An 11,343-nucleotide genomic window follows, 5' to 3' on the forward strand; every position below is an offset into this window, starting at 1 on the left:
TGACCAGTGACAGGTTTAACCATTGCATACATTTCTGGCTTCAACAGTTTCAGTAACAGTTTGTACGAAACCGACCCCTTTTTGCAGTTTGGTCTTATTTTTATTTTTCAAAACAGGACACACAGCAATTAAATAACCAACTGATGGTTTCAAGATTTAGACGAATTTGAAGTTCTCTCAGAACTCACAAAATCTGGGGTTTCTCAATGAACAGGTGTCACAAATATATTTTTGTGCTTTAATACAAATTTGTCAGAACTAAACAGAGTCAAAACTTTTTGCTCATTCAAGTACACCACAATTTTATTGGGCAACAAATTCTTAAACTCTTCAATCAAAATGAGTTCACGAAGCTGCTCGAATTTTTTTATTTTTTCAGCATTTTTGATATTGATCAAAGAGCATGCTTTTCTCACGTGCATACTCTACTAATCTAGATTGTCGTTAATGGACAAAGTGGAACAGACTTGAGACTTCAGACCTGAGCTTTTCCAGTTAAAACAACATTGCAACAAAAGAGGCCAAACTTCTTTAGGCCAATTCAAAGGAGCTAATACGTTCAAACACACCAAAATATGAATCAACCTTGGCCTCCCGAAACGGTGGAATGAGGTTGATAGGCAACGATGAATCAGAAACATGATGTAAACTCTGATTAGTTTGAACAACAGCAGGTGGTTTAGACTCACCGAGTGGGTGACCAGCCTCTCTCTCAAACTCAGATTGTCTAAAGCGCAAAAGTTGGGTAGTGTGTTTTTGACGTTTCATTTCCAAATCAAGTTGTTTCAATTGGATAACAAGTTTTAAATCTTCTGTACCTACCCCACTAAGTGAACAAAGCACCAGGGGTCTCATTTATAACCATTGCGTAAGAACAATTTAAAAATCTGTTTTCATTTTGATATATACATTTACATTAATGTTCTAGTGTCATAAATGGCGACATGAACTGAAATTACATAGTAATTTCCCAGAATTTAAACAAAAATTATATGAATTTAGATAGACATGTGGAGGTGCCACTTTTGATCTGGTTTCCTGTGACACACAGTTTAAATGACAGCAAGGATTAAATACAGGCTAATCCCAATAATTCCTCTTTAAACTAAAATGCAGATCTCATGCTATGACAATATATTTACTAAATATTTTTAGTGAGAATGATGATCAGCGATGCACACTCACTTCTATATCAAAGAACACTGCAGGATTCGGTGGTCGAACGGTCCATTATCTGGTTTAAATAGGTCCAATAACAACATACTGTACAACCACAGCTGTACGGACACGGAGTGTAAAGACATCTTCACAAAATTATGAAAAATGACATCTATAGTGTCTTGTATATTAATATTTTTGATGTCTTGTACCTTTGACAGTGTTAAACATGGTGTAACATGGTATAAAGGGATTTTTGTGCAGGTTCTTGCGTAAACATGGTTTTATAAATCTGAATTTTTTTTGTGCGTCCGCAAAGTCTATCTTTTGTACGTACGTATACTTTTAGTATGAAATCTACACAAAGTTTTATAAATGAGCTCAGACCCTGTTCTTCATCACTATCACTTTCCTCTGTATTCCTACCCTCACTGTCAGGATTTTGAGCTATTTATTAAAACACCATTTTGAATCAACGTAGCTTGTATCACGTCCCACACTTCTTTCTTACTAGCTGATTTTACTACAGGAATTTCATAATCATCAGCAATTAAATACAAGTCCACTTTATGACACAATTCTAATGCTTCATATGAAGGCTTTTGTCGAAAAGCCTCTATACTAAATTCCATTATTCTATATCCCTTTCCCCGATACTCAAGGAAAAAACGTCTGCACCAGCAAAATAAAGGGGAAAAAATATATACATACCATATGAAAAACTTGTTACCATAACATGTCCCAATTCATTACGATAGGATGAGCCCCCATTTTGTTATGACCCATTATATAAAGACGGGCTTGATGTGGACTTCTAGTTGGTAAAAAGGAAAACCCGCCCTAGCCGACAGATCACCAAAGACACAATTCAAAATTCCATAAAAAGTATACATTTATTAAAGTTGATTAGGTAATTACATAAAGAAAAAATGGCTTCAGGGAGCCCCAAGGCCAACATAACAAACAAAACAAACTTATAAATAAAACATGCTCCCTCAAATCCTACAGATGTTAAATATTCACTTAAAGAACACTAAAGAAAGTGTACTTTCAGTACACTTTTTAAACTACTAATAAACAACTTCAAAGTATACTTTAATAAACTAAAATATGTATGTAATAATGTTCGATATAATGAGGAAGGAAGAGGACACGGGGGTCGGCTGGACGGTTGATGCTATTCTCTTTATTTTCTCAATAACTCAAAACACACACTAAGGTGTGGATTCACATAAACACGATCACACGATCACTTCCGGGTCGGCACTTCCGGCTTCCGGTTCCTTCATGCGGTGGAGCCATTGGAGAGGAGCATGGTCCGAACAGAGGGTGAACTCCCGCCCCAGGAGGTAGTAGCGGAGGGTGAGAACGGCCCACCTGATGGCCAGACACTCCTTCTCTATGGTGCTGTACTTAGCTTCCCTCTTGGAGAGCTTACGGCTAATGTACAGCACCGGCCGCTCTCCCCCCTCCACCTCCTGGGCCAGGACTGCGCCCAGCCCCCTGTCCGACGCGTCAGTCTGCAACAAGAAAGGGAGAGAAAAGTCAGGGGAGTGTAAAAGTGGCCCGCCACATAGAGCAGCCTTAACTCGGGTAAAAGCCTGTTGACACGGCTCCGTCCACTGGACCGTATCTGGTAGCCCCTTTCTAGTAAGAGCAGTCAAAGGGCTGGTGAGGTCCGAATAATTTGGTATAAACCGTCTGTAATATCCCGCCAGCCCCAAGAACTGTCTTACCTCCTTTTTGGTCTTGGGCCTCGGACAGGTTGCAATTGCGGCAGTCTTATCAATTTGGGGACGCACCTGTCCATGACCCAAGTGGAAGCCCAGATACCTTACTTCCACCCGCCCAATCGCACACTTCTTTGGGTTGGCCGTGAGCCCCGCTCCCCTCAGCGACCTCAGGACCGCCCTAACATGCTGCATATGCCGCTGCCAATCGTGACTATAAATCGCGATGTCATCCAAATAGGCAGCAGCATATGCGGTATGGGGACGCAAAATCCTATCCATGAGTCGCTGGAAGGTCGCGGGCGCCCCGAACAAGCCGAAAGGAAGCGTGACAAATTGGTGCAATCCAAACGGCGTGGTGAAAGCTGTCTTTTCTTTGGACAATGGAGACAAGGGGATCTGCCAATAGCCCTTTGTTAAGTCCAGTGTCAAATAAAATCGAGCCGTGCCCAACCGATCAAGCAACTCGTCAACCCGCGGCATTGGATATGCGTCGAATTTCGACACTGCGTTCACCTTGCGGTAGTCCACACAGAACCTGACCGAGCCGTCGGTTTTGGGGACCAAAACTATCGGGCTCGCCCAGTCACTGTTGGACTCCTCGATTACTCCCATGTCGAGCATTGCCCCTAATTCTTCCTGAACTACCTTTTTCTTGTGTTCAGGCAAACGATACGGCCGGCTGCGAACTACCACGCCCGGCTCGGTCTTGATATGGTGCTGAATCAAGTTGGTACGTCCCGGTAGGGGCGAGAACACGTCGGCGAACTCCGCCTGTAATTTCGATAAATCAGTGAGTTGGGACGGTGAGAGATGATCTCCCCCAGGGGCCAGCGCGACCGATTGTGCTTTGATGCTCGCCTCTGGCCCGAGATCATCCTCTCCCCCGATCACCGTTGCCAACGACACTGATTCCACCTCATTCCATTTCTTAAGGAGGTTGAGGTGGTATATTTGACGTGCCCCGTTCCTATCGGATCGTATCACTTCATAATCAAGGTCTCCAATCTGTTGTGCGACCTCAAACGGCCTGAAGGGGGGGGATTCTGAAATCCACTGCCGCTTCAATATACCTGTATATATTCATATCCTAATTAACTTCATAATCAAAACCTTAATTAATATTTATCTTCCTATATTACCTATATTATTATAATGATTCTATCCAGTTATGATTTTGTTTTAGTTTCTTGTTTTCTAAAGTGTATATTTGGTCTCTGAGGAGTGACTGAGGGTCTGGCCTAGAGATGTGTGATGTGTCACTAAATACTGGCAACAAGGTCATATGTTTGGATTTTGGAGGTATCACACACCCCTAACATGTCAGGAGTGCAGTAACAGCGTTTGCTCACTTAGCCCGGCTTCCAGATATGAAATATGGATTTGTCTTTCATTTAATTATGTTTTATTTCTTTTATATTTCCTTTTACTGAAACACTAAAGACTCAAGATGAATATTGCCTGTACTATTGTGTGTCCCTCTCACTAAATGAAAGCACATGTTATCAGTATGTTTTGGTAAGAACTAGTTAGAACTGGAGCTTAATCAGCTCCAACCTTGGAGAGACTGTGTATCTGTGTATGTGCGCAATATTCTATGTTACAGATCAGAATGGTGTTCAATGGGCACCCTAAGAGATGGGTGGACTTGTTGTTCTGGGCAAGCTGGCGCCTGCTCCAGATCTGGAAGGTCACTACGGGCCTGATTCTGGGGTGAAAGCATCAACAAGTGACACGTCAGTGGAAACGTGCATCAGATTAACTGACTCGAGTGGAAATTTACCATGACTGTGCATTGTCTCTGAGCCAATCAGAAACATCCACATCGCAGTAATGACGTGGATAAGACCTTGAAAACGATATAACTGTTGGGACAATTGTATGTACGATAGGGCGAGGCAACGAGACGGTGAGAGAGGGAGCGCGGCCTACGAACTCCTTGTGAGACTTGAAGCTGGCTTCTGCTTTTGAAACTGCAAACTATTCTTAAGTAAATTTTTCTTTTATTTAATTGGAATCCTGACTCTGTCTTCATTTCTTCACTACTGGTCCTGGGTCATAAGCTGTTAACCCCTAACAGTTTTGGTGGAGAATGCGGGCAATCATTCTTTGGTGACATCCCTGGCTAAAAACAAGGTAGGCAGATTTGAATTATTTTTGGTTAGGGCTGTCTGGTTGGAAGAGTTTGGAGAATTGGGAAGTGAGACTGTGAGTATACGTACACACTCAGACGTGAGTGTGGAACACCAGATCCTTGGCAGGCTGGTGTAACGCCGAAAGCCTTCAGAGGCAGACGGTGGGTGATAACTCCACTCCATTAGGGGTCGGAGGACTCCACCCATTGAAGGGTCGGAGGGACACTGGAAGCCATCACTGGCAGAAGGTGTCAGAATAACTCCTACTCATACCTATGGAAGGGTATGAGGTCACTAGTAAGCCAGGCTTAAAGTTGCTACTAGTGTGTGTCTCCGAACAAAGCTCTCTGACTCTTCCATTCAGACAGGGGCGCCCCGAGGTTAGAGAATTGGGTAGTGAGAAATTTAGTAATTGGTTAAACAAAATAAAAATAGATACAGGGTTGTTTTTGCCAGGGATGCATCTGGAACGATCCCGAGTAAAATAAAAAATTGTGACCCAAATTGGCACGGACCAGTATGTGTCCTTTGCAGTTTCATCATGCAGAAGCCACAGCTGTGTTGGGTAAAGATCGCCGCCTCCATCTCTTGCTGTTTCGGTGAGTATGAACTTTGACTAAAATATGGCTGATAAATTGTGAAATGATCAGTAACTTGATCAGTCTTGATAATGTATATTGAAAAGAAAGAGAGCAAATGCTGTAACTAGCTTTGCTCTGAAGCCCTCACTTAAAAGAAATTTGCAGAACATATTTATAAAAAATAAATAAAACATGGCAGCAAGGTTTTAATTCAGACTGAAAAGTTAAATAGCAACTTGACTGGCTACAAACAAAGAGTGCTTATTAATGAATTAGTAAAATGGGTGGGGGTTTTAAACCCCTGAAAGAAAAATCCCAAAAGTTACTGAGGGATGGTATATTCTAATTACCAAACATAATAAATTGTCTGAAATTACTGGAATTGAGGTGTAGTCTAAAAAAAAGGGCTTGAGATTGTTTTTGAAAAAGCGAAAACACCAAGATGTGTGAGCAGCCAGTCTTATCTGCCCCCTCCCCTCTCGCGCGCTCTTCTCTTCTCTGACTGTCCGAGTGAGTGCCGCTTTAGGCTCCGCCTTACAGACTGGGAACTAGACTGAAACATGCCAGTTGCTGAAGGACAGAGTTTTAATTGTGGTCAGCAGGGCCATTTTGTATGTAACTGTAACTTCCCACCCATAAGGTGTAGTAATGGTGGCAAATCAGCCCATCAGATTAAATTTTGCAGATAAAACAAAGTAAGAAAGTAACAAAGAAGTGGCTTACACTCTATCTAACAAAAAATGAAATATGAATTTAACGACTTAAGTTATTATTTTTGAAGGAAAGATCTATGAAAATTAATTAAAATTATGAGGTAAAATTAAAGACATTGACTGAAAAACATGAGGCAAGAAAATGTATAAATAGTAATGTAGAGGTTTAAATGACAAATTTATGAAAAAAAAGTGGTTCCTTTTACTCTAACTGTTTTCTGATAAAGTTAATTTGTCTGAATGCTGGTAAAAACACTGTTGGTAAGATAAATTGGTGTTAATATGTTAAAAACCCTAGATGCTGAGGTTTTGGTTTCAAAAGATAAGCTGGTGCAGAGCTGTAATAAAACAATTCGCTTATCTGAATCTGGCCCCCACCGTTTCTGGTGCTATGGCCAAACTTGCTACAGTAACAGAGACCTAATCTGAGAAACGTAAAGTTTCTAAATTAATTGTATGGGAAAAAGACAAATATAAAATTAATTAATCTAAAATGTGATCTCTGTCTAAGGATAGAGTTTTAAAAGGAAATTATTTCAAAAACTTATTTGAAAACAATTTTAATTTCTAGCCAGATCTTATGCTGAGCTAGTGTGAGTAGTATAAAGTTTATGAAAACACAGTGAACCATCCTGAATAACTCCCCAGCTGGCATTTTAACATTGAGCCACTGTTGAATCAACGTCAGGTGCCAGTGTTGGATAACCGTTGAATTTTGTTTAGATTTTGCAAATCTAATCAACGTTGAAATGGCAACGTCTTTCCAATGTCACGTTTCTCAACATAGGTGAATTTGCCAACATTGAAACAATATTGATTTTAGTTTAGATTTTGCAAATCTTATCAACGTTGAAATGGCAACGTCTTTCCAATGTCACGTTTCTCAACATAGGTGAATTTGCCAACATTGAAACAATATTGATTTTAGTTTAGATTTTGCAAATCTAATCAACGTTGAAATGGCAACGTCATTCCGACGTCATGTTTCTCAACATAGGTGAATTTGCCAACATTGAAACAATATTGATTTTAGTTTAGATTTTGCAAATCTAATCAACGTTGAAATGGCAACGTCATTCCGACGTCATGTTTCTCAACATAGGTGAATTTGCCAACATTGAAACAATATTGATTTTAGTTTAGATTTTGCAAATCTAATCAACGTTGAAATGGCAACGTCATTCCGACGTCATGTTTCTCAACATAGGTGAATTTGCCAACATTGATTTAAGTTTAGATTTTGCAAATTCAATCAACGTTGAAATGGCAACGTCATTCCGACGTCATGTTTCTCAACATAGGTGAATTTGCCAACATTGATTTAAGTTTAGATTTTGCAAATTCAATCAACGTTGAAATTTCAACGTCACTATAAAGTCCTGCTTTTCAACATAGTTTTTGTTAAACTGTTTTCACTGAAGTATTGATGTGTTCAACAGTAGCACCAAACACCTTGAAATGGATACATAAACACTAAGTTTGCAAACACGCACAGTCAGCTTGGAAGAAGCCAATTGGTCAAAGGAAGACCAGGAAGAAGATTAATAAAGACATTTCGCTGACGTAGGAGACATGCTTTATTACATAGCTGCAATTGTGCCAACCTTTCACATCAATTGTACACATGTCAAACTTTTACTTTACCCAAAAATTCTGTCATTAAAGGGTTAGTTCACCCAAAAGTGAAATTGAGGTCATTAATGACTCACCCCAATGTCATTCCAGACCCGTAAGACCTCCATTCCTCTTCAGAACTCAGTTTAAGATATTTTATATTTTAGTCCCAGAGCATTGTGGCGATCCGAATCATTGATTCATGGCTGTTTGAATCTTTATTTGAGGTTTGAAAACAAACGCAGAAGAGAAGCCAATGCTGAATAAAATCGTAGTTTTTGTTATTTTTGGACCAAAATGTATTTTGGATGCTTCAAGAGACTCTAATTAACCCACTGATGTCTCCTATGGACTACTTTGATGATGTTTTTATTCCCTTTCTAGACATGGACAGTATAGTGTGCATACTGCATTATGCTCTGGGACTAAAATATAAAATATCTTAAACTGTGTGTGAAGATGAACGGAGGTCTTACGGGTGTGGAACAACATTAGGGGGAGGAGTTAATGACATCAATTTCATTTTTGGGTGAACTAACCCTTTAAATGACTCGCCTTGTCGCTCCACACCCGTAAGACCTTCGTTCATCTTCGGAACACAGTTTAAGGTATTTTATATTTAGTCCAAGAGCTTTCTGTCCCTTCATTGAAAATGTATGTACGGTATACTGTCACTTTTTATGTTGTTGTTATTTTTGGACCAAAATGTATTTTCATTGCTTTCATTGCAAAAATTCTATCCAACCCACTGATGTCACATATGGACTACTTTGATGATGTTATTATCTTTCTGGTCCTTCTGGACATGGACAGTATACCGTACATACATTTTCAATGGAGGGACAGAAAGCTCGGAGTAAATATAAAATATCTTAAACTGTGTTCTGAAGATGGAGGTCTTACGGGTCTGGAACGACATTAGGGTGAGGAGTAAATTACAGAAATTTCATTTTTGGGTGAACTAGCTTTTTTTAACCTTTAAAAAAACGGCCCAAACATTGGGCAACATTAAACACAGCTGGTTAAGTCTTCCTTTCTTGTTACTTCTTTCTGCTACCGCCACCAGTCCTCTCAGGTGCATATTTCAAGTCTTTGGCCATGTATTCGTCTACTTTCATTGGCTTTAAGCTCAAGACCGCATCTGATGAGAAAAACAAAAAAAACAGATCAGTATTAGCAAACACTACTCTCTCAAATTAAAATATTTAGCAAATATCAACTTTTGTGGCATTGCCAATGATCAAAGTATATAAATTAGTATTTATCAACATGCAAAGTCATTGATAATCATGTGCTTGAGCGAGCAACAAAAGGCAGTTGGTAGTAACCCTTGCTGCAGGTAGAGAAGTTAGTCTAGAGCCCAGAATGGAGTATTTTTTTATTTATATTTATATATATATATATATATATATATATATATATATATATATATATATATATATATATATATATATATATATATAAAAGTTTGGACACATTACTATGTGTAATGTTTTTGAAAGAAGTTTCTTCTGCTCATCAAGCCTGCATTTATTTGATCAAAAATAAAGAAAAAAAATGTAATATTTTGATCTTATTACAAATTAAATATTTGGTTTTCAATTTATTATATGTTCAATTACAATTTATTTCTGTGAAAAGCTGAATTTTCAGTATCATTCCTTCACCGTCACATGATCCTTCAGAAATCATTCTAATATTCTGATTTATTATGAGCGTTGGAAACAGTTCTGATGCTTAATATATTTGATGAATAAAAGGTTTAAAAGAACTGCATTTATTCAAAATAAAAACATATTTTCAAATAATATAAATCTCCTTTACTATCAATTTAACACAGTGTTTCTCAAACTTTTTCAGCCCAAGGACCACTTTATCTTCCAATTTTTTTCTGAGGACCACCTACAGAATCCCACTCTAACACGCCCCCCAAAACCAACAAAATAGGAAGGATAAGCTAAATTTAAGTTTAATATGCAACTGTTTCAAGTCAAAAACGAATCATTCAAACATAAATGCAATAATTTGATCAGAAATTATTATATACATTTTATATATAAAAAGTCTTCCACATAAACCTGTATTTAAATTTTACAAAAATGTAACAAAAAAAAGTTAAGGGTTAGTTACTTTCAGATTCAAATAGATGGTTGGGTTAGGTATGGGGACAACTTAACGTTAAAGGAGACTTTCAGGTCCAAATCTCTGGAAAAAAGAAGAAGAATGTGACGTGCTAAAGATGTATAGATATTGTTATGCCTCTCCCTGATTGGGTAACGGTAGTATAAGACAAAAACATTCAAACTGATCTAATATGTATAACGTTAGCTTCATGGAGCGTACACACATACACGCCGGTGGAACGACGGACTAACGGCAGTTCGCGGTTAAACTAGTCTGCCCATACGTCTACACACACACAGATAAGAACGGCGTTTGACGGTTAGCTAGCACTAACTCCGGTTCGCGGTTAAACTACGTTAGTCTGCCCATATAAACACATAATTAATTAACACAATACGTATATGGACCAGAGTCAGGCACACTCAACATTTATTTAGGAATTTTCTAGTTATAAAATGTGACTTCAAAAACTTTGCTTACCGTCTGAGCTGTTATGCCCAAATTCAGTCGAATCGGTCCAGGTCAGAACCTGCGAGGCTGACGATGACGACACAGACCCACTTCGCGCACGCGCAAGCAGGTGTTGTGTGGAACCGTCAGAGCCTATTGGCCTTTGTGTGATGACAGTCGCCATCCTCCAATCAAGCCATACATCTTGTATTCGTGTGTGTGTGTGTGTGTGTGTGTGTGTGTGTGTGTGTGTCCATATGTGTCTATATATATATATATATATATATATATATATGTGTGTGTGTGTGTGTGTGTGTGTGTGTGTGTGTGTGTGTGTGTGTGTGTGTGTGTATGTTTGTGTGTTATTTTTTTAATTTTAAGCGGTCTGTTAATTTTTTTTCCAGAGCTGTGTAGGATATATATATAGCTCTGGAAGAAAAATTAAGAGACCACTTAATATAAAAATTAACTTAATATATACAACTTAATATATAAAAATTAAAATGCACCAGAATGCAGGAAATCACATCTACAAAATTTAAAATTGTATGGGGGAAATGTATATCCCCAGACCCCCACACAAACAGCCCCACATATAATATTTTCACCAGCCGCCACTGCATATATTGTTCTTGTATGGAATGACTAACCAAAATGATCAATCGGACTTGCTGTCAAAGTAAGCCATAAGATGTAGAAAGTGCTCAACAAACGTTTAATTCAGAGTTGATATTTCAACGTTGTATCATTATTCATGTATCAACTCTTTTTCAACAGTTAATTGATCAGCATTGTTTGGACGTTGTTCCAACGTTATTTTTCTACTAAGATATTTCAA

The 11,343-nt window shown here is 38.6% G+C and overlaps 1 long non-coding RNA gene across 1 annotated transcript; it reads right to left on the reverse strand.

Annotated features, from left to right (window-relative positions):
* Positions 1-7,898: 7,898 nt before the first annotated feature.
* LOC137048112 (uncharacterized) lies at positions 7,899-10,667 on the reverse strand. The gene is made up of 3 exons (XR_010899315.1): positions 10,536-10,667; positions 10,062-10,136; positions 7,899-9,072 (listed from the first exon to the last, which is right to left on the reverse strand). It is a non-coding gene; the product is annotated as an uncharacterized lncRNA (long non-coding RNA).
* Positions 10,668-11,343: the final 676 nt, after the last annotated feature.

The sequence above is a fragment of the Pseudorasbora parva genome, chromosome 19 (assembly GCF_024679245.1).
Source record: "Pseudorasbora parva isolate DD20220531a chromosome 19, ASM2467924v1, whole genome shotgun sequence".
Taxonomy (NCBI): Eukaryota; Metazoa; Chordata; class Actinopteri; order Cypriniformes; family Gobionidae; genus Pseudorasbora; species Pseudorasbora parva.